The sequence below is a fragment of the Gavialis gangeticus genome, unplaced genomic scaffold, assembly GCF_001723915.1.
Source record: "Gavialis gangeticus isolate Ggan-Ray unplaced genomic scaffold, GavGan_comp1, whole genome shotgun sequence".
Lineage (NCBI taxonomy): Eukaryota > Metazoa > Chordata > Crocodylia > Gavialidae > Gavialis > Gavialis gangeticus.
Genome location: NW_017728992.1, coordinates 167,913,944 through 167,920,525, shown reverse-complemented (window position 1 = coordinate 167,920,525; position 6,582 = coordinate 167,913,944). Strand labels below are relative to the sequence as shown.

General features: G+C 44.0%; 1 protein-coding gene and 1 long non-coding RNA gene across 4 annotated transcripts in view; both read right to left on the bottom strand.

Moving 5' to 3' along the window:
- OXR1 (oxidation resistance 1) overlaps nucleotides 1-6,582 on the bottom strand; it is a 608,937-nt gene that overhangs the window by 474,852 nt on the left and 127,503 nt on the right. The gene's annotated exons all lie outside the window — the stretch shown is intronic.
- The window catches only part of LOC109305129, a 19,089-nt gene that overhangs the window by 9,108 nt on the left and 3,399 nt on the right, over nucleotides 1-6,582 (bottom strand). The window contains exon 2 of the long non-coding RNA XR_002099564.1: nucleotides 5,263-5,268. This is a non-coding gene — a long non-coding RNA (uncharacterized LOC109305129). The remainder of the gene's footprint in view (nucleotides 1-5,262; nucleotides 5,269-6,582) is intronic.

The window sequence follows — 6,582 nt, the reverse complement described above, 5'->3', positions numbered from 1 at the left end:
CCGGGACGCTGGGGCCAGGCAGGTTAGCCATTGACAGGGCTGGGAGAGTGGGTGGGGGGTGGAGCCCGTTTGATTTGGAGATTCGGACGTTTCGGTGATGACGGAATCTCCAAATCAGATTTGGTCGAATCGATTCAGGACAGTGATTCAAATCACCGAATGGAATCACTGTCCCCACAAATCAGCCAAATCCAAATCCAAAGTGAATGCTAGCCGCTTTGCACAGGCCTAGTATTCAGGTGAGGCTAACCAGTCTGTAATTCTCAGGGTCCTCCTTCTTGCCTTTTTAAAAGAGGGGTACTTGTTTAGTTCTCTGATACCTAGCCCATCTCCCATGACTTCATGAAGATCATTGCCAAAATCACTGAGATCTCCTCTGCCAGATCCTAGGATGAAGCTCATCTGGCCCTGCCGACTTGAATCCGACACAAGCTCTCTGACTGTCTCTTGTTATCTTCTTCCTCAGCTTGCCCCCTTCCTTATTCAGATAATCCTTATTAGGGGATTTTGTGAAGACTAAGGCAAAGTAGTTGCTGAGTAGATTTACCTTTGCATCTCTACCTTGCCTTTCAGCAAGACATTTCCCCTGGCTTGTTAACAGAGGACTCACAGCTTCCTTAGTCCTCCTTTTCTGGCCAACATACTTACAGAAGTATCTTCTTCTCGTCCTTAACCTCCTTTGTCAGGTGCAACTCATTCTTTATCTTTGCCTTCCTGGTTTTGTCCCTGCAGGCTCTGGCTATTCCCTGGTATGCTTCCTTGGTGACCTGCCCATTCTTCCATTGCCTGTATGCTTTTCTTTTGCATTTGAGGCATTTTAGAAGGTCCTTGTGCAGCCACACTGATCTCTTGTCATTCTTTTGCTGCCAACATGTTCCACTTCCAAGTGGAAATGGGTGCCAAGCACTAGTTGGAGTTAGCTTTGAGTGACTGACACCAGTTCTGCCACAAAGGCATGGCTAGATTCCCCTCTGCACAAAAAAAGTTACAGTTTTGTTTTGTTCTTAAATGGGGCTGTATCTTGGGAATCCTTGGGTCTAATTACCCAAACTTTGGAACATCCTTTGAAGATATCCTTAACCTTAGCTGTAAACAGAACTACTTATCCTTTATGAAAATCAACCAGGTCTTGAAGACTTGGCAAAATCATGTGAATGATAAAGAAAATCATTAGTTTGGAGCCACTCTCTACTCTTTTTCAAAAAATAGCTAAGCCATTAATTTCCAGCTGTTATTATTCAAAGAGCAGCATGATTTCAAGTGATTAATAATCTCTGAAGAAGCCAACTGCTATAGGCTTTTTCACATTTACTTAAACTGCCAGAACAATCCAATATTTTTATAAGGAGATTAGTTATTGAATACACAAAGAAACAAGGAAAGAGGCCTTGCACTCCTCTGGTCATTCACCTTCTGAGTACTCAAAACAGGGTTTGGGGACAGAAATAGAAACTCTCTTTCTGAGGACTCAGTATGGGGCTCACTGGATTGGAAGTTCTACCATCCTTTAAATGAGTACCTTGTACGTGCTCAGTGGAAGACTGGAAAGGAACAGGGTCAAAGACTGAGCTTCCAGTTCCTCTCATCCCAAAAGATAACATTACCAACTCCACTAATTGACACGCTGCCTTTACTGGTCCTGGGGCATGAGAATGTTGGATCCTCATCTTATTCCTCAGGGACTTCATTAAGGGACATGCAGGATTTAGACCTTATTCATAGCAAAGCATGGCTGTTTGAGCACTCATGGTGCTCGGGTCAGGTCCCGGAGGACTGGAAAAGGGCCAATGTGCTCCCTATTTTCAAGAAGGGGAGAAAGGAGGATTTGAGTAATTATAGACCAGTTAGTCTCACCTCCATACTTGGAAAAGTTTTTTTAAAAATTAAGGATCGTATTTATGGGAGTCCAGCAGGAAAAATAATGCAGCAGCATGGATTCATAGCAGGTAGATCATGCCTGACTAATTTTGTTTTTTTTATGACTTGGTCACAAAATGCTTAGACACAGGAGTAGAGGTAGATGTCATTTACTTGGATTTTAGAAAGGCCTTCAATATGGTACCTCATCTCGTTCTCATAAATAAATTTACAGGCTGTGACTTAGATGATTACACAGTCCAGTGCATGGCAAATTGGCTTGGGAGTCACACCCAGAGTGTGGTGGTGGATGGGTTGGTATGGAAGAATGTGAGTAGTGGGGTCCCACAGGGCGCAGTCCTTGGACCAGTACTCTTCAATGTCTTCATCAGTGACTTGGATGTGGGCATGAAGTATACTCTGTCCATGTCTGCAGATGATACTAAGTTCTGGGGTGAAGTGAACACACCAGAGGGTAGGGAATGATTGCAGGCAGACCTACACAGGTTGGAAAAGTGGGCAGAATACAACAGGATGAAGTTCAACAAGGACAAATTCAGAGTGCTATATCTAGGGTGTATAAATATCCAGCACACTTGCTTGCTGGAGAATGTCCCTCTCAGCAGCACAAAAGCAGAAAGGGATGTTGGAATCATAGGGGACTCCAAGATGAACATGAGTTGTCAGTGTGACAAAATCATCATCAAAACTAGCTGCACTTTATCATACATTAGCAGATGTATGACGAATAGATCCAAGGAGGTGATACTTTCCCTCTATGCAGCACTGGTCAGACCACAATTGGAGTACTGCATCCAGTTTTGGGTGCCATACTTTAAGAAGGATGTGGATAACCTCAAGAGGGTCCAGAGGAGGGCCACTCATATGGTTAAAAGTTTGTAGGTCAAGCCATATGAGGAGAGACTGTGGGATCTGGATCTGTTCAGCCTCTGCAAGAGAAGGCTGAGAGGTGATCTTGTGGTTGCCTACAAATTCATTAGAGGGGCCAGCAAGGAAGCAGAGATGCTCTGTTCACCAGGGCACCTCTTGGGTTAACAAGGAACAATGGTCACAAACTGACAGAGAGCAGATTTACGTTAGACATCAGGAAGAACTTCACGGTGAGGGTGGCCAGAATTTAAAAAGGGCTTCCAAGGGAGGTGGTGCTCTCCCCTACCTTGGGCAGCTTTATGAGAAGGCTGGATAGGCATCTGGCTGGGGTCATCAGTTAGATCATGCCTGACCAATCTGGTTTCGCTTTTTGACAGGGACACAAAATGCTTAGACACAGGAGTAGAGGTGGATGTCATTTTCTTGGATTTTAGCAAGGCTTTCAATACATTATCTCATCCCATTCTGGTAAATAAATTAAGAGGCTGTGATGTAGATGATTACATGGTCCAGTGGATGGCAAATTGGCTTAGTGGTCACACCCAGAGAGTGGTAGTAGATGAGTTGTTATTGACCTGAAAGGATGTGGGTAGTGGGATCTGCAGGATTCGGTCCTTGGACCCGTACCCTTCAATAGCTTCATCAGTGACTTGGATGTGGGTGTGAAGTGTACTCTGCCCGAGTTTGCAGACAATACTAAATTGTGAGGCGAAGTGCACACTCCAGAGGGTAGGGAACAACTGCAGGCAGACCTGGACAGGTTAGAAAAGTGGGCAGTACACAATAGGATGCTGTACACATGCACAGTGCTGCACCTAAGGAGCAAAAATATCCAGCACACCTACTGGCTGGGAAGTGACCATCTCAGCAGCACAGAAGCAGAAAGGGATCTCAGAGTCATAATGGACTCCAAGATAAACATGAGTTGTCAGTGTGACGAAATCATCAGCAAAGTTAACTGCACTTCTATCATGCATCAGCAGATGCATGACAGATAGAACCAAGGAGGTGATGCTTCCCCTCTATGCGGCATTGGTCAGACCGCAGTTGGAGTACTGTGTCCAGTTTTGGGTGACATACTTCAAGAAGGATGTTGATAGACTGGAGAGGGTCCAGAGGAGGGCCACTCGTATGGTTAGGGGCTTACAGGACAAGTCCTATGAGGAGAGACTGAGGGACTTGGACCTCTTCAGCCTCCGCAAGAGAAGGCTGGGAGGTGATCTTGTGGCTGCCTACAGATTCATTAGGGGGATGCAGCAAGGGATCGGAGATGCTGTGTTTACCAGGGCACCTCTTGAGGTAGCAAGGAACAATGGTCACAAACTGACAGAGAGCATATTTAGGTTAGATATCAGGAAAAACTTCTTCGTGGTAAGGGTGGCCAAAATTTGGAATGGACTTCCAAGGGAGGTATTGCTCTCCCCTCCCTTGGGAGTCTTTAAGAGAAGGCTGGATAGGCATCTGGCTGGGGTCATGTGACCCCAGCACTCTTTCCTGCCTAGGCAGGGGGTCAGACTCGATGATCTGCTGAGGTCCCTTCTGACCCTACCATCTATGAATGTATGCTTGTATACCTACATTTGAAACCTACACAATGTGTTAATAGTGGTACATGAAATGCATGAACGTCAGAAAGAAGAGACAGAAAGAAACTGGTTCAGGTAAATGCACAGTCTTGGGTCTAGTAGTGCTAGTGGATGCTCTTGCAGAAGTGGACTTCCTTTCTTGACACAACTCCAAGATATTCTCTCAGCTGAAGTCAGAGAGCCTAAACCTTGTTTAGAGGCTAGTTAATTGCCTCCTATTAGCACAGTTAGTGGTGCTGTTAGGAAAATGTCAGAAAGATTTACAGATTGAGGAAAGAGTATCTTTGAAGATATTTTGGGTTGAAACAGATGTGTTACTTAGATACTTCTTTAGTAGCGAAAAACATCTAATTCGGCATCAATTTAAAGACTTGTTTTTTTTCCTTCCCTGTTATTTCAGTGTACAGCTGCTTGTTTACAAGATTTTGATTTAAAAAAGGGCAGATAACTGAAGAACTAAAGCTTGTGGCATTTAAAAAAATGTTTACCCAAGTTGATTGGGTTATTTCTAGAGAAACAACTGATGTTGGGCACAGCAGATGTTTTATATTAAGCTTGCTCCATGGTGAAGTATAAGAGCATCTTCAGAAGAAGCCTTGTAGTCATCAGATTCTTGTCAACTCTTAAATGCTGTACCATTTTTTTTTCTGAATTTCAAAGGACTTTTTCGCAAGGATGACAGTCTCTTCTCTACGTCTACTTATGTCCCATTTTTGATTAAGGGGTATATATCTGTGTCTTACCAGAAGAGTTAGATCAGTGCCTTATACAAATTAGCTTAATTACCTCTCCAGATGAAATAACTTTACTAGTTTAAAGTGCTTTTAACTATCAGTATAAATAAAGTAGCACAACTTATTTATCCTGGGTGTTGCACATGCGCGTGTGAATGTAAAGGTGTGCATATGAAAGGCAGACAGAGAGACACTAATGTCTATGGTACTCCCCTCGCAAGCTCAAATGGATCAGTGGATTGTATTCCACTGTACATATATAGAGGCCCTCATTTCTTGGCAACACAAAATGAAGCAAAACCCCAGAATGCAGCAGGGGAAACTCACTAGCTTCCACTTTCTAACCACTGAATGAAGACTGCTTGATCAGATAAGGAGTTATATAGATTTTGTCACTAAAAGAAAAGGCACCCGTTTCAAGCTTAAAGGGATTGGGATGTACTATCTAAACCCTTTCTTGACTTTTTTTTTTTCCTTTCAGGCAATTTTTTGTGAAGTTTTCTTACAGTATTTTATGCAAGGGTCTGATTATGGATTTTAATTCATTTTGAATGAAATTAGCCTTTAAAAAGTTGGGCCACATGAATATTTAATTCATTTAAATTTGATAAAGTCTTTTGTTAAAATATACAGTATAAGAATTGAAACTTGGGACGCTGAATAAAATATTGCCATTAGTTAAAATGACATTAGGATAGCTCCAGGGAACAAAGTCAGTTGGTACAACATCCTCCACTGGTAGCAACAAGGGGCCTCAATTAAACAGAGTACATACTAACTGAAAGGCTTAATTTCACCCTTATTCAGCAATGTGAACTAGCTCAAGCTAAATGCTTTGCCAAATTAGGAACTGGGTCCATTCTATGTTCATCTTGTTGGACCTGAAGTATCTGCAAGTTTAATGCTGTCTGTAAAATAAGCTGTTAGTCTCAGGACCTTGTAACATGGTAATTTTGGGTGGCTCTTAGAGCTCTTAACACCTCGATTTGAGGTGGCCTCTGGAGCTCTTAACACTTGGTTTGTCCACACAAACACTCAAAACTAGTTTTCAGCCCTTGTTATGTGGCTCAAAGTTGGGCCACTCCAGGGCAGGATTCTCTCTGATCCATGATACCCAGCTTGCATTACACTAAGATGTAGCTTAGAGTGGCTACACCTTGATGTAAACAACCCACCCACCCCCTTCCCCAAGTGGCCCAGGACAGGCCCACTGCCCCCCTCCCCCACCCTATCCAGCACTCCAGACCCCCACTTACTGCCCCACTGCGTTTACTTGTGGCTGCCAGTGCGGTCTGTCCCAGAAAACAGGCAAGGAAGAGTTAACCTACCTGCCCAGCCACCACTGCTACTGCTCTCTGGGCCAGGCTCAGCCTGGAGAGGAGCAGCAGCAGCCTGGCAGCAGTTGGGCAGAGGACAGGCAGGCAGGTTAGCTTTTCCCTGCCTGTTCTTAGGGACAGACAGCGCAAGCAGCCACAAGTAAGCAAGGGGGGATGGAGACAGTGAGTGGGGATCTG